General features: G+C 39.9%; 1 long non-coding RNA gene across 1 annotated transcript; it reads right to left on the minus strand.

Moving 5' to 3' along the window:
- Positions 1-12963: 12963 nt before the first annotated feature.
- On the minus strand, positions 12964-22666 carry LOC128929963 (uncharacterized). The gene is made up of 3 exons (XR_008477340.2): positions 22433-22666; positions 20247-20368; positions 12964-14396 (listed from the first exon to the last, which is right to left on the minus strand). It is a non-coding gene; the product is annotated as an uncharacterized LOC128929963 (long non-coding RNA).
- Positions 22667-23696: the final 1030 nt, after the last annotated feature.

Raw genomic sequence — 23696 nt, forward strand, 5'->3', positions numbered from 1 at the left:
AGGAAGTTCAGTATGAGGAAATGCAAAAGAGAAAATTACTTTTAGATTAAAATAGTCTTATTTTTAAAAAAGAGAAGAAAATAATGAGAGGAATAAAATGGTTGTTAATATTATTTGTTATACTTAGTTTTTTTCATATTTTAATGCTGATACAGTGCAGTTTGTTAGTAGAAAGCTAACAACTGTGTTAATAACACGTGTGTCATTATATCCATGCATCTTAAAGTGTATTTCACCAAAATGCTCTAAAAAGGGAGATTTCATAATCAAATTCATTTGGAAAATGCTGTAAATGATATATTCCTCTTGAAGATTGGCAGTAAACATTATCGTTATAAAGATTCTGCAAAGTCCTGCCAAGAAATCACTCTAAACTTATTTACCCATTTCCAAAACTCATTTGACCATAGAATCCTGTTTCATATAATATCCATTAGCATACCACATAACTTGTGTTTTCTGAAACGTGTTTTAGAATATTCTAAAAACCCTTCTATTAACTATGAAATGATTGCTAAGTCTAACTTGTGGCGTCCCCACGTTCCACTTGGCAACTCATAACTGGTCCAGACTGACCCAAGATTCTTTTCACTTCTCAGCAAAGTCGAGGGGCTATAGGGTCTACTGAACTCTCCTGAAGCAATGCAACCACCCCTGCCTTCCCTAGTCCTGGACCCAGCTGCTGTGTCTTAGATGATTTGTATCTGGTTCTTGTTTTTTTTTTTTTTTTGCCTATCTCCTCATTCTATTCAGTTGACACCACTGATTGCTTGCCTTCTGACTTGGTCTCACCCAAGATGCTACCTCTTAAATCTCCTTGAAATTGAGAACCACACAGGTGATAAAGAAGCTAATGTCTTCCACCCATAACCCAGCTCAGCCTCCCAAGCCAGATTCCTGAAATCCTGCTGAATGGGAGGAAAGCTGGACAATTATTGAAGTCAATATATCTTAACGAGTCAGTAATTATCGCCTGACAGCTGGCATAGTCTTGGAAAAATTTTTAAATTCAGTGTGAGGCCAGTCTTGCAATTTCAGATTCTTTCCAGTAGTATTCTACACATGAGGCACATACATGTTTAGAAAGTATGGGTCTGAGAGAGATTTTTTTCTTCTTTTTCTCTTACAGTATAAAGAATCTTGTATTTGAAAATTGATCCTCACTCCATAGGAATGCATACAGTTGTATGTAGATGCACGGGAAGTATGTTCATGGAACTAGTTTTCATAAATATTAGAAGAAAGTCCTGTGGTCAAAAAAAGTTGGGAACTGCTGGAGACGTTAGTTGGAATATTTGTGGGGTTAAGGTGGGATAGAAGAAATGCAAGAAAGCCAATGGGTTGTCAGAGTGGTTGAATCACCCACCCACGCTCACGCCATGGCCTTGTGGTGGGTGGGATATATTCTCCTGCCTCTGGACTCGGGCTTGGTTGTATGTCTTTCCTTGGTCAGTGAGATGTGAGCAGAGGCTTGACATATGCTTGTGCAAGAACTTCCTCTGTGTAGTTGCTGCCACTCTAGGCTGGGCCCCAGAAGCTGACCTGAGCCCAACTGACAGCTCAAAGTCAAGCCCAACCAACTTTCAGCATGAAGCAGCCTAAATCAGCCAAATTATTGTAACGAGCAGATTTGTAAGTGTTAGAACAAATGTTTACTGTAAGCCATGAAGTTTTATACTGGGTTAAGCAAAGTTAAACAGACTTCTCATGATATTATTTCTTAAAGACTTTAGTGTGCAAAGTACATGGCAAATTATTAAGATGGTCAGAGAAGGAAAGGCATTTCCCACTGGATCCTTATTCTTCAGAACCACACATCCTACCAAAGCAGGCAGAGCTATAACTAGAGTTAGCCCCTAGGGGAAGGGTAATTGACCCTCTCTTCCCTCAGCAACCTCCCAGTGTAGCACACTCATGGAAGTTCATTCTGAGAAGGACTGCTAATATAATGGCTTTCAAGGCAGATAGCTATTGGGTCACAGGTTAGAAAGAATAGTTTGGGGTGTGAAGAGGGAAAGGTGAAAATTTTGAGATTACTCCACATTTTATCTTCATACACATAGCTGTTAAAATATCCATATCAGATATTTATTCTTTAAGTCATGGCTACAATGAACAGTATTAAGTGGAAAATGCACATAATCTCTCTGAGGCAAAGAATATACCTAGCTGTGAGGCATGTAAGAATGGAACTATGAGGTGTGACAATAAAATAACCCAACTAATTCCCATGCCTGCTAGTCACTGTGTGTGTTTTCTTTGTAAGTTTATCAAGTGCATCACTTTCTCTTATGAGGGCTATAATGGAACTGTCGCCTCATTGAAAGGAGACTTCTGCATTTGGAAGGCCTAGGGTGGAAAACCTTGTCCTGCTCTGCCAGAGGTCTCAAGGAGAAATATTAAATTTTCTTCCTGGGTACACATGTTCTTGGGTCTCTCTTTCCTTCTCACTCTTTTCATTGGTGTGATAAAACGCAGATGCTAACTAAGATCAGGAGACCATAAAATGCACTTGCTTCTAGCCTTTGGGACACAGTTTGGAAGAACTTTTTCTGTTTTTCTAGGGCCAGAATAGTACATAGTTTAGGTGTTGTAGGTAGTACAATCTGTATTACAACTCCTTATCTCTGTTGTTGTAGTGTGAAGGCAGCCATGGATAATTCTTGAATGAGCGTGGTTGAGCTCCACTAAAACTTTACTTATAAAAATAGGCAGCGGGCAGGATTTGGCCCATGGGCCAGAGTTTGCTTCTTTGGATGATAATTTCTTGCAGCTAACATACTGCTGGGCTTTCAGCTCACCGAAGTTCACTGTAAAGAAAACACATTTTTCTGAGATTTCCCTGTGTATATCTTACTTATGAACCTATGGTACAAAGTGTTGGATTTCCAGATCCTGGGTTTATGTCACTTTTCTCTATCTTTTTCTTTTTCACAGATAGGACACAAATGAACTTGTGATGTTCTTGTGAGGTGAGCTTGACCCATAATAATTTCCCCTATTTTGCAAATGCCCTTTTAAATTTCCTACAAAAGAGAGGACGTTGGAAAGCAATAGCAAAAAAAAATGCAGCAAATTAAATATTACACCTAGATTAACTGCAACAAAAAAAAAAGGCAGTTAAATTAGTAAGATAACCATCACTGAGATGTAGGACACTGGTGTATTGCTTATGCTTTAGAAGGACGGTCAGCATATTTGGCTTTGGGATAGGGCAGTAGGGATAACTACGAATTCAACTCTACGCCAATGAAACCCACATCATCTGTACAATAGCACTCCTGCATTTCTGTACGTTTCATTTTAATGACACTACCTCAAAACATGGCCTAGATTTCCGAGTTTTGTGCCATTACTACTTCTTATAGGCTAACTTCAGATAGTGTGTTAAAGAAGCTGAAATAGAGAGTTGCACAAGAAGTCTTTCCTGCTGTTCACAATACACTTAATTGCCAGCTTTGCTAGATCACTCATCAGGTAACCCCAAAACTTTTCTAAAAAAACAGCCAGAATCAAGGGGAAGGATCTGACTGATGCCAGCATATGGCTGCACTTTTCTGCCTTTCCAGTGGCCTCATTTCAGACGAGGAAAGGCAAAGAGGGCCTAGGAACCTGTGGCTTAGTTCCACATTGAGCAGTCTCTCTAGCTACTGGGGGAGTATGAATAATACAAGCAGAGAATTCTGGCACTAATTAAAAAAATCTCTATCTTAAATTTTACCCTATTTGCTCTTAACTATGAAATATAATTACATAATTTTCTGTCTGATCTTCTCCCCAGAACTTAGGTGCCCTTGAATCTTCTCATTTCAATGCCTAATGAGTGGGATCAGATTCATACTTATCAGCTGGTTTTCTTGAGGTCTATGAAACCATTTCCAGGGTGAAAAACCACAGGTAACAGTCTCAACTAGAAGAATGTGAGTAACTCTCTTCCCAAAGAACCCAGAGCAGTAGCAGGGGTATATTTTCTTCAGATTAGTTCTTGATTTCAGCATCTAAAACTGGCAGGTTTTTTGATAAAACAACAGCAACAACGAAGTAGAGTCTATTCAATATGTGAAGGACTCTGTCAATGACCCAAACACCAACATGAGGTAGATTACGGTAACTATTTCTTCTGTGACGTCTTTGTGAAAGTGATACCTTGTATGACGTAATGAGCCTATCAGAAGGGCTGTGTTGTGAAAAGCAGTTTATTTATGAATATATCTAATGAATGTATCTAATGAAGTCACAGGGTCAGATTTTGTTTGCCTTTCTTTTGGGCATTCAGCGTGTCTATCTCACTTTTAGTATCAGTTCTTTGGGAATTTTATTGGTAAAATTTTATTCTCCATCTTCAGAAAAGAACATGTTACCTAAGCCAATCAACACATTGCATGCCTTCTGGCTACAAAGATGAATTTTGATTGGGTGGTAAGTTCATTACTAAGCCACTGATATATGTTTGGACTGTCACTGAGACATGGGATGGAAAGAAGCAGTCTTTCCACTGGGTTTGAATTGAAGAAAACATAGATCTTGGCATTGTTGCAGCATGTTGCTCTCGTGTGAATGCTGAGACTAGGGCTAATACTTAGAAGACAAAGCCAATAAATAAAGGTTTCTGGGAACATCCTTCAAGCCCTGATTAATTCATATCTGATTCCCCCCCCGAAAGAATTTTAAATTACATAAGATCATGATTTCCCTTCTTGCTTAAGCCACATTGGGTTATGTTTTCTGTTACTTGCAGGCAAACAAGGCCTAAATATTCAGATCTGTATGACCACTGTTCATGCTGAAAGGAACCTGAGGTTTATCCCCTTTGACTTCTTATTTTATAGAAGGAGTAAGCCAGGGTGGGCACCTGTCACATAGTCTGGTAGTGGTGGAAGTACATCTAACCTCTGGGTCTCCTTCCTTTCCTAACTTTAAATTAAGAACTATATACATCATTAGGAGATGTGATATCTTTAAGGAAGTTGTTTAATCTTTTAAAATTATTAACCTTTAATATGCCAGTTTTCATGTCAGTTCTTACATACATTTATCTTCTATAATACAATCATAGCTAGCTTGCCAACTAAAATAAACAAAAATAAGAGTGACTGGAACAAGCCATTGGCTTATTAATCTGTGACTGAAAATATAGTCTCATGGCTCTATGATAGGCCTGTAATACCCTGACCTCTGCTGCCTCAAAAGTACATCCTTCCCGCTGGCAGGGTAACTTGATTTTGAACCCAGTTCTCACAGTGACTTCTAACCAGCCTAAGTTCTGTGACCTGTGAAGCTGAGCCCCTATTCTGCATCTCCGGGAGACGGCCTCTGTTAAGGCAGTTGCCTTCTCTGTTTTGACTGAGCCCCTGGTCATCCCCAGGGTTGATGCAGAGTCTGATCTTCAGTGATACTTCCTTCTGACCCTTGTACTCTCATTCCAGCAATGTTTACATACATTTTGAACTCTGGTTCTCCTTATAAACTTCTGCTTTTGTTCCCTTCTGACTCATTAAAGAATGTTTGTGGTGTTTTTCTGCAAAGATGGCCCCCAGAACTCCTCTGACCACAATCCTTGGGAATTCTGGAATATTTCTTTTTCACAAATAGAACAGTTACCCTACTTGCTACCCTCAGAATACTTTAGCTACTGCAGAATACCTGAGGGCCTAATTGAGTTTACAGCCTCAAGAAACAGTAAACATGAGCCAGTGTTTAAAAACCTATGGATTTTATATTGTTAAGTATTCAGTGTTAGTCTACTCTTGAAAGTTAGGTGACCTGGAAATACTGTTTCCCCATTTTTACATGTCACAACTGATGGATAAAAGTTTCAGTTGCCCCCTTTGGAGAGGGTATGCTGCAGCCTCTCTCTTTCCCACTCTCTGGCATCTAGCTCTGTCATGCCTTTACCTTATATGTCAGTTCAGTATTCCTATGTGAGCTGGTAACGTCTTCCCAAGCTTACCCAGTCTAATCCTGTTCTCAGTTAGGTATTATTAGTGACTCTTATCCTCAAGGAAGATATAGTTATAAAGTTCTATGTCTAATTCAGATAATTCATATGCTGATTCAATTGGTCTTAATTTACTCTTTGCATATCCCATATATATACATACAACAATCGGTTTATATAGGTAGCAAGATAGGTACTTAGAAATATGTCTTGAATCAATATTTATGAAGTAGCTACTATGTGCTAGCATAGTATAACCTTTCTAAATGAATGGTTCATAAACCACCAATTTTAGAATCACCTGTGGTGCTTGCGAATGCATGTTAAATATATAGATTCCTTGGCTCCATCATAGATGTACTGTAACACAATTTGTAGGGTGAGGCCCTGGAATCTGTATTTTACACAGGGTCCCATCTGAGACTTATCTGTGCGCAGCTCTCCAGAGTGGGCAGTAGTAGCAGCACCCATGCTAGTGGCAGTGGCTGTGGCCTGAGCAAAATGATAAAAGTGTGTTTCAGGCGGGACAATACCTAGAAATTCTGCTGGCCAGCCCTGTGCACAGCGGCCCACACAGAGCGATGGGGCTTAGGAGGTAAGTAAGCCCATCAGTGTGGGCCATGGTTAAAGAGAAGCCGGATTAGAAGGAGAGGGGCAGTGGTCGTCTCAGATTGCATTCTCTGGGAAGAAGGCTCTGAGATTTAAATGCAGAAAGTTTATGGCCAGTGCTCTCTGGATCAACCCGTGTGAGAATGAAGGAAGCAAGACTGGGAAGAAAGATAGTTGAACTGAAATGAAGAACAAAAAAGCTTCAGTCAACTTAGAGGGAGCTCTGGGTCTGGGATGGTCTTTCAGAGTTGTGCTGGATTGGGCCGAAGCACTGGGCCTCTACAGTCCCCTATAACCAAATCACTGGATGTGGGCTGCCCTTGAGAAGACAGAGTTTATCAAGGTTGCTCTCTTCAGCTAAGAGGTATTCAGCTAAGAGACTTCAGCATCCACAATTTCTAGCATCTAGAGCTATGACTACATTAGTTCTGGAGGAGAGAATCTGGGTAGCAACACAATAGAATCTGCTATGGCAGAGTTTGGCAGACTGTGGCTCATGGGCCACATGCAGCCTTTCATGTATTTTAGCAAATATGGTTTTATGGACCATAACCATGCTTATTCACTGAAATATTGTATATGGCTGCTTTCTTACTAGAAGGGCAGAGTTGAATGGTTGTGTCTGAAATATTTACTATCTGGCACTTTAACAAAAGATTTACTATAGACACCTGATATAGAAATCAGCCCAATCCAGAGCATCTTTTCCAAGGGTTTTGGTGGCACTTTCCAAATACTGGGCCCGTAGACAGGGGAAAGTGTGCAGGAAGGGCAATATTTCTGCTCTGGCAGTAGGTCACAGCGGAAAATCTGCCTCAAGTTGTTTAGGCATAAGGAAGTACCCTCTTGAGGATTCCACTGAGAAGACTTGCAAGGTTGGCTAAGGGTTTTCTTTCCTTTATGTGATGGGCAAAGAAGGAAGTCCAAAATTATTTTTACCAGAGCAATGTGATACATAAGAGACTTATATGTTCATACTTTAAAACTCATTTGCTGCTGTAAAAGAGTTGCTTAACTTAGTGTCTCTTGCATTTAAACAGGGCCTGTGAAATAAAGGGTTTGGGATATCCTGGAACCCTGAGGCACATGTTAGAGGTAAGGAGAGGAGCCATTGCTCAGTCTCCATGGTGAGAGGCAAACACATCTGAATGCCCAGTCAGCCAAGATGTGCGTTTAAAACAAAGAAGACTTCCCAAGTTCTCGTAAGAGCGTGTTCATTTCAGTGGAGTATGTGGTGCTTCTTTATTATGCACTTAAAATAGGTAGTTTCTATAACAACGGTCCTAACTTAAATAGATGCATGCTTATCTCTTTGTTATGGAGGATAATAACATTTCAAAGACTCCATTCTGCTTTGTTAATCACTTTCAAGACAGAAAAAGATGTTCTGAGTCATAAATTCATAGGGGACTGAAGCTGTCTCGCTAAATCTCCTCCATAAACTCTGAATTAGTATTTTGGGGCAGAACCCAGCCGCTCTCCAAGGCCAGAGGCCATTTCCCTTTGTGTAGCAGTACAATTGGTGGCATTTGAAATCTTGGATCTGGACTGAGACAGTTAAAAATGTGAGACTCTCATTATGAATAACCATCCAGGAGTCCTCTGTAGGGCAGATGGGAAGGAAGGTTCAGGACACAATGTGAGCATCTTGAAGGGTGAAGGCAGCATTTCCCAAATCATGAGAAAAATCAACTACATCAGAATCGCTTGGAGAGACTGACTTTTTACAAAAGACACCTGGGCTCCAACTCAATCCTTCCAAATCAGATTCTGAGAATGGGATGCAAAAATCTGGGCTTTGTTCAGAAAGGTTTTTCTAGTAATTCTGATAACACAAAAGCTTGAGGACCAGTCATTTAGCTTATCTTTTGTTCCATTGCTGTCAACTCCATTCAGAGGAAAATGAATGGCCATCAGAAAGAATTCTGTAGAGGGATAAAATCACAATGAGGGACTTACATTCTGGTGGATTTGGCAATTTAGAAATGGTAGTGATCCCATTAGAGTTTATGATTTTGTGCATATAAAGTGCAGGTCTTTCATGATTTTAAATTCAGCCAACAAACAGTTAGGCTTTTATTGAACACCTGCTGTGTTGTAGGCAATGTGGCTAGGCTGTGTGGGTAAAAAGAAGTATGTAAAGAATCCCTACCCTCAAGTAGTTTACAGTCTGGCAATTGTTTCTACTTCATAGATGACAGATTGTGGTTCAGAGACATTAAGTAGCTTACAAAGATGGACTGCTGATAAATGGCAGAACTGGGACTAGTTCTGAACTCCTGACGCCTTGTCCAGTGTTCTTTTGAGTTCACCTTCTATCTTTTTGGGTATAACAAGGTCCTTAAAAATAGACTTGTCTTGGGACAAGCTAAGAACATGAAGAATCATACTCAGCATATCTTTCCCATTTTTTTAAACATTGCAGCCATCTTTCTTATTAACATTGGAAATACTTCTGTCATTGGAAAATGCATCTGACTATGTAAGTTCCTCACTATGATCGTGTTCAAGCCTTGAGACTTACTAGAATAAAAGGATTCTTTCAAATGAGGTTCTTTGGAAACTTTTATAAGTACGCTCTCTTAAAAGCAGGTCACAGAGAATAGTGTCAAATACTGCAGTGATGCTGAGTAAGAGGAAGTAAGATGTTGAGTTGAGGCCATTAGTGACCTTGGGGTGAGCAGTTCTGATCCAGTGATAGGGACAGAAGTCAGAAAGCAGGAGCATGAAGAGGAGCTGAGGAAGGAGTGGGAGAATCTTGCTGAGCTCAGACAGATAGATGTTCAAGATAAATGTGGGTAGGTAGATGGTGGGAACCAAGGTAGGGGGCAAAACTAGGCCAAGAAACAGAAATTGAGCACAAGGAATGGTGGGTTAGAACTGGAGTTGAGCTTATTTGCAGAGATGCAGAGCAACACCCAGAGGCTGGTGTTTGTAGTTGTTCAAGTGGGCCGACCAAGTCTTGTTATAGGGGGTGGAGCTGTACAGACAGTTCTGGTGTGGAATCTTTCTAGAACTGACCTGTGACTAGCATTCGTACTTGTTCCTGAGAAGCCAAACACTTTGTTTCTCTGGCATCATCGTGCCTGACGTCTGCCACCAGAATAGGCTATGGGATATGTCTCTCTACAGAGCTTTTTCTACACAGTAAGCCACCCTGATATTTAACGGTTTAAAACTACCACCATTAATTTAACTCACAATTTTATGGGTTAGGTGGGTAGGGCTGGGCTGATGTATCTGTGATCAGCTGTGGGTCAGGTAGGACGCTCTACTTCTGGGGCTAGTCTGGCTGCTGGCTGAGGCAATGGGATGACTGGGCCATGTATCTCTCATTAGCTAGCAGGCTAGCCTGGGCTTGTTCATGTTGACATAGTGGCTGGACAGGGTTCCAGGAAAAAGAGTACAAGGTCTCTTCAGGCATAGGCTTGGAACCGGCACAATGTCATTTCTGCTACACTGTGTTGGCCAAAATAAGTCATGAGGCTAGGTCAGACTCAAAGGGATTAGGAAACAGACTTTTGGTGGGAAGAACTTCAAAATCACATTGCAGACAGGTGTTAGAGGCAGGGAAGTGAATAATTGGGGCCACTTTTGCAAACAATTCACCCAATTGCCTTCTGCTTCTATGAGCAGGTAGAGCCCAACAAATTGGAATGTAAGTCACACTTTGTGGTTTGCACAGAAAATCTACTTCTCTTCCCAAGGGGCATGTCGGTCCAGGCACCTGCTGAGTGAATTGGTGGCAGCTCAGTGATTACATCCCCATTGCTTGGTCTTAGGCCTGGAGAACAGGCTTCTTGCTCTTGATTACCTTGAATGTACTCTGTAGTCCTTCGAATTTGAAATGCTTTTGGTAATTACTTGCTGCCCAAGGGAACCAGCTCTGGGAGGAATGTATAACAGTAGCAGAAATGAACAATACAAAAGAGGCAATCAAGCCCTGTGACTTCTGGGAACATCCAACACAAAATGTCATCTCAACTCTACTCCCTCATCTCCTTCGCAGGAGATGACCAGCAGTCCCACAAAGCTGAAGTAATTAAGCAGTCAACTCCCTAGGTGATGGCCTTGGCAGACCTTAACATGTGAAGAATTTTGCCTTCCTCCTTCATTGTCACTGTGCTGATAGGAGCTGTCTTTAGGATTTCTTTGTAGTTGAACAAAGCTGGTGATGGCCCCAAGTATACTTAGTGAACCCGGTTTAGGGGATGGTGCTTGAATACCAGATACGTTGCTCCCTCTTCACAGGGCATGCAGCCACCATTAACATTCCTCTTGCGCCTTTTGTGGGAATTACAAACTAATTACAGAATGCATAATTAAGTGCTTCATCTTTCAAATGCTGAAAAAATAAACTAAACATTTCTCCTTTTGAGCTTGATGTCACTATTGGTGATTAGCAACATGATTCACTCTGAAATGGGAGGGGTGTGCTTTGAAGTATACCTTTTACTTTTTAAAGTATAATAAAATATTGGAAGCTCAAGACAGGTTGGTTTTCCCTTCCCTAGAAGTAGAGATAAAAGGAAACCCCTTTCTTCTTATCCTTTGTGATTGATTGTTTTGTTCTTCTTGGACTAGTGGCCAAGGTTGTCATGGTCTGTGAAGCATAAGACAACTACTAACACTGATGCAACATTTTACACTTAGGGAAGCTTGTTTATACCCATATCTCATTGCGTAGTCACAACAAGCCTGTAAAGAAGGGTTTTTTTTTGTTTTTGAGACTGAGTTTTGCTCTTGTTACCCAGGCTGGAGTGCAATGGTGCGATCTTGGCTCACTGCAACCTCCGCCTCCTGGGTTCAGGCAATTCTCCTGCCTCAGCCTCCTGAGTAGCTGGGATTACAGGCACGCGCAACCATGCCCAGCTAATTTTTTGTATTTTTAGTAGAGACGGGGTTTCACCATGTTGACCAGGATGGTCTCGATCTCTTGACCTTGGGATCCACCTGCCTTGGCCTCCCAAAGTGCTGGGATTACAGGCATGAGCTACCACGCCCGGCCCAAGAAGGTATTTTTATCACCACTTTACACTTGAGAATTCTGAAGCTCAAGGACTCTACATGATTCAGTCCTACTGCTAGCAAAAGGATGAATGGGATCTTTAGCCAGGTCAGTATGATTTTAGAATTCCATGTGCTTCCTCCTCCAATGTAGAAAAGGGAGGAATCAGCCAGGTAAATCCTGTCTGGGGCATGCCTTAAGGTACTCCATGTCATCCCTAGAATTCTTCTGTGTTTGATACAATGAAATGTTTCGCTTTGTGGTATGTGGTCATTGTCATAGTTCCACTGACAAAAGTAGAGTTATGACAGCACAAAGTGAATAGGCAAACTTACCCATTAAAGGATGTTGATATAGCATTGTCTGAATGCTGGGATTTGATCATGAGGTCAGTCCCTGTTATGAATTCTCCTTAAAATGGCATGAAAATTATAGAGCAAGCCTCTCTGGGCCTGGGGCTCTTTCAAAGTAATCATGCATTTTAACCATGTGAATAGATACACTACCTTCCCCACAGTTCTTCCGTTTTATCATCTTGTCTCTTTTTTTGTCTCTACTAGATTGTACCATTGGCACATGTGAAAACAGACAGTGTATATTTAATATAGGAATCAACTGACATTTCTCCTTTCTTGGTTTTGGAGAATGAGGTCTAGGAGATCTTTGTTGGAATTTTCAGAAACTGCCAATGATCTCTTCTGTAGGAGATGTTCCATATACCACACCCGTAGCCCACTGGACACCCATCCAACTGATAGCACTTGCATTTCTTTGCCTGAGGGCCTTCTCAAGTCACTAGAGTCTGCTTTGCCATGCACTGGGTGAGACGGAAGTGCTAGAGCATTGACATCACCTGAGAGAAGTCCTTGCCAATGTGGTGGGTGTGCACTCCAGCTCCCTTACCCCTCTGGGAGGGTCACTTTGAGGCACATAGCCTCCAAAGGTTTTTCAGTGAGACTGAGCCACGGTTTCCTACTGTAGTAGCTGGCTTGATAATGCAACTGTAATATGCTGCCTTTGTTTTCTCTGTCTCACTCCTCCTCTCTCCTATTGGTATTTTCTTCACCTCATGAATAACTGCTTGCATTCAGTACCACTTTTGGCAGATTCAGGGTTTGCTTCTGAGGGAATCCAAACTAAGAAATCTTTTACTCAAGCAATAGAGGCACTTCTTTTGCCAGCTCAGTAAGTGTTTGCTGAATGCCAATTCTTTGCTAAATTCCATGTGTGGAAAGCAGGTTTTCTTAAGTGAGTTCTCCAAACTGGGAGCTGATCATAATCCTGAAAGATCCTGAAAATATAATTCTGGAAAAATAACAAAAAACACTATTTTTTTCCTTTTTTATATATTAATGTTTGTAGAGACAAAGACTTGCTATGTTTCCCAGGCTGGTCTTGACTCCTGGTCTCAAGTGATCCTCCCACCTCAGCCTCTCAAGATGCTGGGATTACAAGTGTGAGTCACCACACCTGGCCACTAAAGGACATTATTTAAAAGACATTTATTTATGTTTTTAAAATATTTATTTGAGAAATATATAAAAGCATGATAGAACATTTCATAGGCCACTGTACACAGTAAAATATACAATAACATCTTTTTGCAAACATAAACACTCAGGTATGGTAATGAGTCATGCACATATAACAATCATAAGCAGATGAACTGTTATTTATTAAAAAAGGTCAAAAATGGAAATATACAAATGTATATTGCTATGGCTGGTAATTGTGTGCACCAGCTTTATAACTTCTCTCATCTGAAACACTGACAAATAACCCAAGTCTTTTGATATTTGATCAAAACCCACCATGGGTCACCACTGCATATGCAGTCTCCCCAGTAATTGAGATCTGGAGAGAATTTATCTTTCACAAATGAAGATGTAACAAATGACCTGTCTTCATTTACTGAGGAAGTTTCAATGTTGTTATGTACACACACAATACTTCCACACAAAGTCAACCTTTTGATAATGCACTTATATGGAGTCAGATCTGTCAAAAAATACATAAAATGAGTTGGAACTCTCTAAAAGTCTCTATGCAATTTATATCTTCAGTATTGAAAATGATACAAATATGAGATACTTAGCATAGCAAATTGTAAAACATAATGCTGACAATTTAAAATAGTGGGGAAAAACTGAAAAAGGAAAAAATAACCCCAGAAAGCCCCCCAAGAAATGAAAAAGAAAATTTGATGTATGAAAAAGTACATGGCAGAAATAGTTTATGGGCAATTGCATGGAGATAGTCCATAAGAGCTGGCTGATTTTCACAATCATTGACGATATTTGAAGCCTTCCACAGTGAGGCATAGCTGCATTTTTTCTTACAGGGCATAACCCTCCTTAAAGAAAGTGTTCACTGTAGTGTTGCTCTTTTCGAAATTCTGTGATTTGCTGTACCCCGACATGAGCATTTTCTATTAAAATTTCTCATCTTCCTGCCATGCTTCCATGTTGTTTTGGACATGTGGAAATTCATTTCCCATGCACTCATATACAGACCAAAAATTTGGCAGAAACAATATTGGCGATGGACAGCAACACTGTTGTGTGTCTTCTTTTATTTATTTATTTGTTTGTTTATTTATTTTTTTATTTATTTTTGTGTGTCTTCTTATTCTTCTGTGCATATAATTATTTTTGAACCAGTCTGTAACTTCATTAAGCTTCTTCAGGCAAATCTGGCTTTAACTCATAAAAGCTCCTGGAATTTCATCAGTTGGAAGGAATACCAATGCAAACAAATGACACGTTTGTAAACTGAAGTTTTCGTCTTTGCCATATCACATGGCCAATCCACTCTTCGGGACTTTCTGTCAAATGCATTGCACTGAATGGAAAGAAAACAAATTTTATTGGTAACATCTTGAATTCTCTTTCAGAAGCCTTGATCGTATGTAACTCCGACTCTGTCATTTTGATTTGGGATTCAATTAGACATTAGGAATTTTAGACTGTAGGGATTTAGACATCAGGGATTTTGGTCTTTTGGGATTTCAACATTCAGATTATGGCATTCAGGATTGTGTCTTTTGGGATTATTATCCAAACTCCATGGAGAAGTACCAATGTCGATAAGGAGGCAGAGGGTGTAGGGGGAAAGCATGGGTGACAGGGTTTATTTTGGTTTTCATGGGAAGGAATGGGTGAGACAGGGTCATGAAGATCATTTTAGGATTAGCTATTTGAATAATTTCAGCAAGCTCTGGAGCATAGGGCCTGCTCCTACTTGGCTGGTAACTGACCCTGTGATAACCAGGGTAGGGAAGTAGTATAGTCTGCACTAGACTATTATAGATTAGAATAGTAGAGACTGAAGTAGCCTGATAAAAGGGGGAGAACTGGTTGGTTTGCATATCAAGGGCATGCTCTCAGGAAGTTTGTTATCTTTAAGAATTAGCTAACTCTGGAAGGGGCAGTCCCTCCCAGATCCACGAGATGTCAAAGCCTCATAAAAATAGAGAAAATAAAAAACATGATTAATATAATCTGCTTCTTGGTCCCCAGCCCTACACCTTCAGTCTCTGGTTTACAACTCATCCCTTGCATCCTGGCTAGCTAAGTCACCAGTTCAATTTGGTCTTGGAATCCCATCTGTGAATTACCCCTCTGGAGAATCCTGATGAGATTAAACCCAAGATAGTGGATCTATTTCTATCTTTTGGCCTGGGCCTCAGAGGATTAGACCCTGTACAGCTGAAGATGCTGTCTCTTTTTATTACCTCCCTGGATTAAGAAATGCTTTGGCCACCCAAGAAACACAGGGGGCTAGATTCTACTCCATCATGCCTCTTATTGCACATAAGTTAATCAGTAGCTATATGGATTTCTTTATATCATGGGCCATCTGGTGTCCTGCATCAGCTCCCATCCAGGATCTGTCTGGTAGCACTAGGTCAAGGAATGGGTGCCACAGGGGCTACAGTGAGATGTGGAAGCATATGGCTAGATCCAGCCATTTCTCAGGAAAATGATCCATCTTTAAGAGGCTCTTGACCCCAATAAACAGAATATATCAGTGGCAATGTCTGGCTTTGTGGTCTGAACCAGAAGCTTATTGAATTAAAAAAATTCATAGGAAGAGCTTATAACAGTGCCTGGGAGGTAATAAACCCTCAACAATAGTTAACCATTATAATTCATCACTTTTACACTGCCTGACTCTTAATGGGACTCAATAAATGATGACTTACCACTACAACCAACTCATGCTACCCTGCACACACCATAGAATTTAAATGAATTGAAGTTAGAAAGTGATCCTGTAGGCTTTTTGTAATCTGCAAGGCACCAAAACAGTGCAAGGGGAAAATTCCTGGTAATAACTGCATTCATGATTTTCAAAGAAATATGAGAAAAGCAGTAGATATATGTAAAAGCATTTTGAATAACTGACTCCTATAAAGGGTTATAAATTGCTTAGCAGGGTTAAAAATACATTTTTTGGGGTGGAACCTTAAATTAGGCATGCTGTGAAATTAATACTTCTTAATGACATAAGAAAAACTTAAAGTAGCTATAGACCATAGGTTTATTACATGTTGATAGACATTCTAGAATGTACATTTCAAGATAATTCATAGTAATTATTTCTTACATTTTCTTGTTAATTATCTTGTTAGAATTAACAGAGACTATTTTTGAATTTGAAAGCCATGTAAAAAGAGTGAGGTTCCCATTGTTTTTCATGTACCCTAATTATTCCAGAGAAAGCCAGGGATTAAGAATAGTTTATAAAAATAACCAGAAATCAGTTTGTTCTTACCTCTGCCCGCACCTCCCTGGTGGGATCTTGGTTTCCTCCAAAAGGGTCCTGAAAGTCTCTGCAGCAGATCTTACACATGCTCTCCGCTCCCCTGCCAAACCTGCATTTAGTCTCTATCCTCTCAGGCTCCGATCTGCTGTGGAGATTTCTTACAGCCCTGCCCTGCCACTGCCTGATGGAGTGGTTACTGTTGAAGGCTGTTATGCCCATCCACAGGCTGCTGGCACTGACCTCGTGTGTCCTGTCATGTCACCTTAGAACCTGCTACTGCTAATGTCCCCTTAATGGCCCAGAGACATCATAAACAAACAAACAAAGCTATATTTACTGACTTGTTCATTGCAGCTCTCTTTCTCCATCATTCAGACTCCAGTCTAGAGAGGTTAGGGAACAATCTGAGAGAGAGTGACATCTTATTCTCTGGGTACGTCCACCCCTCTAAGCCTGGGCCCCTGTCCTTGAATCATACCCACCCCACCACTTCCCCTGGGCCCTAGTATCCTTCAGACTTGTCCTGACAGCCTAAATCTCAAGGTGAATACAATTTGGGATTACTCTTAGACCCTTGCAACTCGATTAGTGAAGCCTCAGTTGGTAATTAAATTTAAAAGTCAAGCAGATCTGTTTTATTTGAAAAACAACCCACCTTACAAAGAAGTTGACACAGTTTCTAATTCCAATAGATTCTTAGAATTCCCTGAGAGGAAGGTTCCCAAACAGTGTACCCCTGGATTGAATTTACAAAAATGCATCTCACCATGGGTTCTGGAGTCTACCTGGGATTGAATCCTATGTCTGCATTGATTTACCTGTACAATCTGGGAAAGGTGCTTAAGTTCTATGGAATTTAATTTATTTATCTGTAAAATAGAGATTAAGAAATCTTTTCTATTCTTTAGTGTCTGAAAACTATTGTTTTATAGATTTTCTCGGTTTTATATACAATAGACTATTTTTGAGAACAGTTTTAGATTTACAGAAAAGTGGAGGAGGCAGTGTAGGTTCCCACATACCCCACACCATTTTCCCTATTATCAATATCTTGTATGAGGATGATACATTTGTCATAATTAATGAATCCATATTGATACATTATTATTAAGTAAAGTCCATAATTTTATTTCCTTAGTTTTTCCCTAATGTCCCTTTTCTACTTTAGGATCCAATCCAAGATACTGCATCACATTTAGGTTGTGATGTCTCTCTAGGCTCCTCTTGGCTGTGGCAGTGTTTTGGAGTTTCCTAGGTTCTGATAACCTTGACATTTTTCTACTTCTTCTTTTTCTTCTTCTTCCTTTTTTTTTTTTTTAAATACATTCTTTTTGGGCTGGTTGTGAGCACTAATTGCTATCTGTGAAATGTGTGTTAGAGAATATGGCCCATAATAAATGTGGCCCTGAGGCCTTGAAATAACTCAAAAGAAGACAAAGAAAGACCATTTTAGCCTATAGTAAAGAGGGAGGACTTTATTATTTCTGTAAATTCAAAGGAAAGACAGAAAATGGGATACCACAAGTATACTTCAAAAGGTAAAATTTTGGCTTTTAATTAATATTTGTCACAAGCAATTCATTTTCCTAGTACAAGGAATGTGAGGAGGATATTACTATTTAAGGTAGGATGAATTCACTAGCTGCTGTACCTTTCACCTGGGAGGTACCCATCTTAGGGTTGCCAGGTGCAGCAGATTAAAAATACAGGCCACCAAGTGAGATTTACAGGGAAATCTGTAAATATTTGATGTTTCCCATTACAGGGAAACATCAAATAATCTGTTAAAGTAAATATTCCCCCAATGTTGCATGGGCGTCCTGTATTTCACCTGGCAACTCTGACCCTTCTTTCTCCCCTGGGGAGATTCTGGCACCACATGACTTTCTGCTCTGGACATTTTACCAGATGTCTTGATGATTTGATGTGTCTCCCATGTCCACATCAAAAGATCAGTAACAATTACCTGGATTCATGCATCATGACAAGGAAAAGCAAAGCCTTCTAAACTCAACTCTGGAGTGTGGTTTATGAGGCTGCTCTGCTTAATAGATGAGGAGATGCTGGCTGGAGGGCTTTGACCAGGCTTAAACATTGAGCATCATCATAATTCTTAGTGCTTAAATGGACAGCTCAGAATATACAGCACCTGCTTTTGTGGCTGAAGCCAGCCCCAGGAAACATTTGATAAATAGTGATAGCTATTAATATTTGCCCCTATATCACCTAGATCTGTTGATCACCTGTAGCCATCTGTTCTAGTTCTGCTGTGTGAGAAGCTTTGATAGATATGCCCATTAATCACAACATCACAGCTGGGCTTTTGAGGATTGATGGCAATTAATTGACAATATTTATTTGAGAAGCTGTATTACTTGGTGATATTACACAAGTAAATCATGCTCTTCCCTACCCCTTTTCATTAATAATAAGAGCCACAGAGACATGCAGAAATTGCCACCATGTCTTAATTATCTCTCTAGGAAGCTACTTTTCCTGGGCAGCAGGAATATGTTGGGAGGGGGCTGGCCAGCTTTAGTCCTGGCAATTGCTCCTCATCTTTCCTAGGAACATGACAGTTTGGAGCTTCCCTGGGGCCTTTAAGTGGCCATCTGCCTTCCCATAGTAACAGTACCTCCTAAGTAGGCAAGCTAGAATAATTAATAAGAACTCTTAGGGGTATGGTTAGGGAGATATTGGCTAAAAGACACGTTTTAGTTAGACAGAAGGAGTAAGTTTAAGAGATCTGTTGTACAACAGTACAATAGATGTGATTATAGTTAATAATCTATATTGTGTACTTGGAAATTTTTACACAGTAAATATTGTTTTTAACACAAAAATAAGTATGTAATACATGTTATAATTACATGTATTACATAATATTAAAATGTAATCAATTAACTTGTTATAATCAAACTAATGCTTGATTTAGCCAGTTCAAAATAAATACATTAATCAAAATATGATGTTATATACCATAAATGTATATACTCTTCATTGGTCAATTAGAAGATAAATAGTTTGAAAACCTCATTGATGGAAGTTTGCAAGAGTAAATAATAAAAATTTGTTTGGGTCCTTGCATGCTCCTTCCTGCACTGTATCACTTTGTGGCTTCATAGCAATTACCATAATCCTGCTGCACAGATGAGCTAAAGTGTGAGGACTTTCTGAAGATAATTAAACTTTTAGGATCAGAGTTTAGATCACCTGATTGAGACCAGGCCACGTTCTCTGATGGCTCTCACTTACTTTTGTGCCTACTTTCTAAAGGAGGGAAGTTTGTTTCTTCACCCCCTAAAGAACAATTTTATGATCCCAGAAGAAGGTGTTATTCCTGTTGGCCCAATATTTAGATTAAGGCATCATGGAAATCTGCAAATATTATAAATTATTTACGCTCTCAAGCCAGTTTTTAAACAATTACCAATACGCCATTGCTAACCCACAAAACCAGGCTTATCTCCGCTCTCAGTCTACATAGTTATTATTTTCTAAAATCAGTCTTTTCTCTACTAAACTTGCACTGTTCAATATGGGAGCAATAGGCACATATGTCCATTGAACACTTGAAACATGGCTAGTCCAAATTGAGATGTGATGTAAGTGTAAAAAATGTACTGGATTTTCAAAGACTTAATACAAAAAATGCAGAATAGTTCATTAAGAATTTTTAAAATGTTAATAACATGTTAAGATAAATACTGTATCTTATTTAACTAAATACCCAATAGGATATCCTTAGTTAAATAAGATACAGTATTGGCAGGGCGTGGTGGCTCACACCTGTAATCCTAGCACTTTGGGAGCCTGAGGCGGGCTGATCAGGAGGTTAGGAGATCGAGACCATCCTGGTCAACATGGTGAAATCCTGTCTCTACTAAAAATACAAAAATATTAGCTGGGTGTGGTGGTGTGTACCTGTAATTCCAGCTACTCAGGAGGCTGAGGCAGTAGAATCGCTTGAACCTCGGAGGTGGAGATTGAAGTGAGCCGAGATGGCGCCACTGCACTTCAGTCTGGATGACAAAGTGAAACTCCATCTTAAAAAAAAAACCAAAACACACACACACACACACACACACACACACACACACACACACATAGTATTAAGTCTATTTTTTTTTTTTTTTACTGTGGCTTCCAGAGAATGTTAAATTATACATGTGGCTCACATTACATAGCTACTGGACAACACTGGTAGGCTATAAGCTTCCCGATGACAGGAAACATGTTTCCTCAGTAACTAGCATCATGTCTGCTACATAGTAGTTACTCAATAAATATGGTTGACTAAATGTATGGAAAGGGGTGGAGGAAAGAAGGTGACTATATAGGAATCTTATATGGGGCCTTATAACCCATTGAGAACAATAACTGTTAGATTTGGAAATATATATGTAGAAGTCATATGTGCAGACCAAGTTTTCTACTAGAGGTAGAACACCATCTGTGGTTTCCTATTAGAGGGCTCCTGGCTTCTATAGGAAAATATTTAGTGACTGAAAACTTAGTGCCTTAAGAGGGTGTCTGCCCGTGGCTGGGTATTCATTTGCTCCAACAATCCCCCACTGGATAGCTGCATGCGCGCGCACACACACACACACACACACACACACACACACACACACCCAGCAGCTGCTGCTTTGTTGGTGAGGATTAACTCCAAGTTCTCCCTTACTCCCTCTTCCTTGCTGGCCTCTCTCCATGATCCTCTCTCTTTTGATAATGTATTAGCATGGTCTTCTGGGATTTTGAATTAGTTAATTCCCAAGGCACTACTGCCCCCTAGTTGCTCAAATATTTCAGCTCTCAAATTAGGGAAAGATACTGATTGACCCCTGGGCCGAGTTTTATAGGTAGGGACCATGGCTTAAGGCAGAATCCAGTGATCCTGCTCAGAAAGAGGAACTAGGACAGGGTACCCTCTCCATTGTCAAATGGCATTTATCCCTGGAAATGCTTCCCTCTTATGTAATTGAATCTGTCTCCCAGAAACTTCCACCCATTAGACTATCTTCCTATTCTTCCTACTCAACCTCTCATCATTTAATAAAAGCAGTCAATATTTACAGAAACATTTCCATGAGCCATTGGCTCTCTTAAGACTTGTGTCTCTAATCTTGTTTAATCCTTACAACAACCATATGAGGTCATTACTATTATTAATTCCATTATAATGATGAAAGAATAGAAGCTTAGAGAAGTTAACTGCCCAAGGTCATCCAAAAAGAGCGGCAGAACTGTATCAACCCAAGTTCTGATATCAAAGTCAATTAGCCACATTACCATACTGTGTTTTTTTTTGATCAGCTAATGCTACATTCGCCTTCCTTCACAAATCTTTTCCTGCTTTCCCATGATAATCTTTCAAGAGTTTGAAGACAGAAGTCTCTTCCTCCCTAAATACTAGTCACAAGTCATCTATTTTTTTCAGAGTAGTCATTCTTATTTTGTTTCCTCATCTGGTTCTGGCTGTCTGACCAGTCCTTAGACCTTAGCTCAACATTTGTCATGTACCATTTCAGAATTAGTCAGTGTAGAGGACAGGTCAGATCTGAGAAAGTAATAACAAATGCTCTTAAATAATTTTCACATATACTGTATTTTATTTGAGTCTAACAACAAGCTTGAGAGATAGTCTTACTATTTTCAGATTCGACCACAGTGGATGAGAAATCAAGTGACTTATCCAAGGTTACGCAGATAATGGATGAGAGAATTAGAGCTTTAAACCTAGATCTTCCTATGAAAAGTTTATCTTTCCTTTTACTTTAAGTGCACCAAATGATGTTGAGGTTCTTATGCATATCAGTACATTGCTTCCCTGGGGCCTTGGTCTCATGAGCTCCTGCACCAGAGCTCCTTGGAAAGTCTATGAGATGACTTTGACAGCCAGATGCACTCTTTAAGGAATATTACAAAGGCATGCCATTTATTTATAAAGATGTAAGTTTTTGAAAGAGTAACTGCATCTTTCTAAAAAGGCTCACCTTTGGTGGAGAAGGTCACTTGGATGGCTCAGAAAAGAGAAATGAGACTGAAAGAAACCATTATGCTTTGGTAGATAAAAAGATACAACCATGCAGGCTCCATTCGTAAAGTACCTGTTATGGCGTGGGCTCTCAGTGATTACCCATCTGAAGGACAGTGCTCACGTAGCCTCATAAAGATGAAGACTAACCTTCTTTCTCTGGGTAAGGAGCAATCAAAGCCTAATAAGTTGAGATCATTTCTCAAACCTTAGGAATACTCAGGAATATAGCTGAAGCTAGAGCTCAGATTACTTATTGGAGCCAACCCTGGCTTTGGTTGCACCTTATACTCCAGAAGAACTTCTTAGAAAGACCTTTTGAAGAGTTTGTAAATGGTCGCCATGGTAACCAGGTTCCACGGCCACAATTGGAATGGGATGCTGGTAGTGGTGGCGAAGCTGTAAACACTACATTTGACCCTTGCTCCTAATAACACAACTGCCTTATTTTTCCGTGAGAAAGGATTGGGGTGTGCTCAGTAGCTAATAGGTTCAGATGGAAATGAAACAGCTCCATTAAAGGTACCTATAAAACTACCACTGAATTACATCAACAGGCCCATCTACTAAGTTTTCAGCACTTCCTGAAGTAGTCTTTAGGGGCTCTTTGCCACTAGAGTCACGATACAGTTAAGTAGCATTGTTTTAACCATTAGATAACTTCTCTCAACTGAAGCTAGTTTGCTGCCCCTTTTGCCTCCACTAATTCACTGGGAAACAGCAGCACTATTATTGTTCCTGGATTGTACCATGAATACAGGTTGTCACGCTTTTCTATCCAGCTTAACAACAATGCATGTATATTGATAAGCATAATGGATGCTGATACACTGCTTTGCAGTTTACCAAGTACTTTTATAATCATAGTTTATCCAAGTGCTATTATAATCACTTTTAAAATCATTTATTTTATATCATTATCTTATCTCATCCACGCAAGAGCCCTGGGAAGTATTTTTAACCCACATTTTATAGCTGAAGAGAAGACTTGAGCCTCAGAAAATGGAAATGTCTTATTGAAAATCACATGGCTGGTAGTGAAGGGGCTGGGACACAATTTTAGGTCTTTTCAACTGCAGAACTCTGTATTTACTACTTCACTGTATTACAGTACAAGGCTCTTTGCATGTCTTCTCTGCCTTTTTCTTTCTGTTCCGAAGAGCCATGGATTCCTCTTTATTATACTCATTGTGAAACAATTTGCCTAGTTCTCCAACCACCATTCTGCTTATCAAATGCTGCCTTTAGGTTCTCATCCAGAACTCTCCTTTATCTCATTGGCTCCATGGAAAATGTTTATTCATTTAAAAACCCTCAAGTATCACCTCCTCTGTGAG

The sequence above is a fragment of the Callithrix jacchus genome, chromosome 17, assembly GCF_049354715.1.
Source record: "Callithrix jacchus isolate 240 chromosome 17, calJac240_pri, whole genome shotgun sequence".
NCBI classification, from domain to species: Eukaryota; Metazoa; Chordata; class Mammalia; order Primates; family Cebidae; genus Callithrix; species Callithrix jacchus.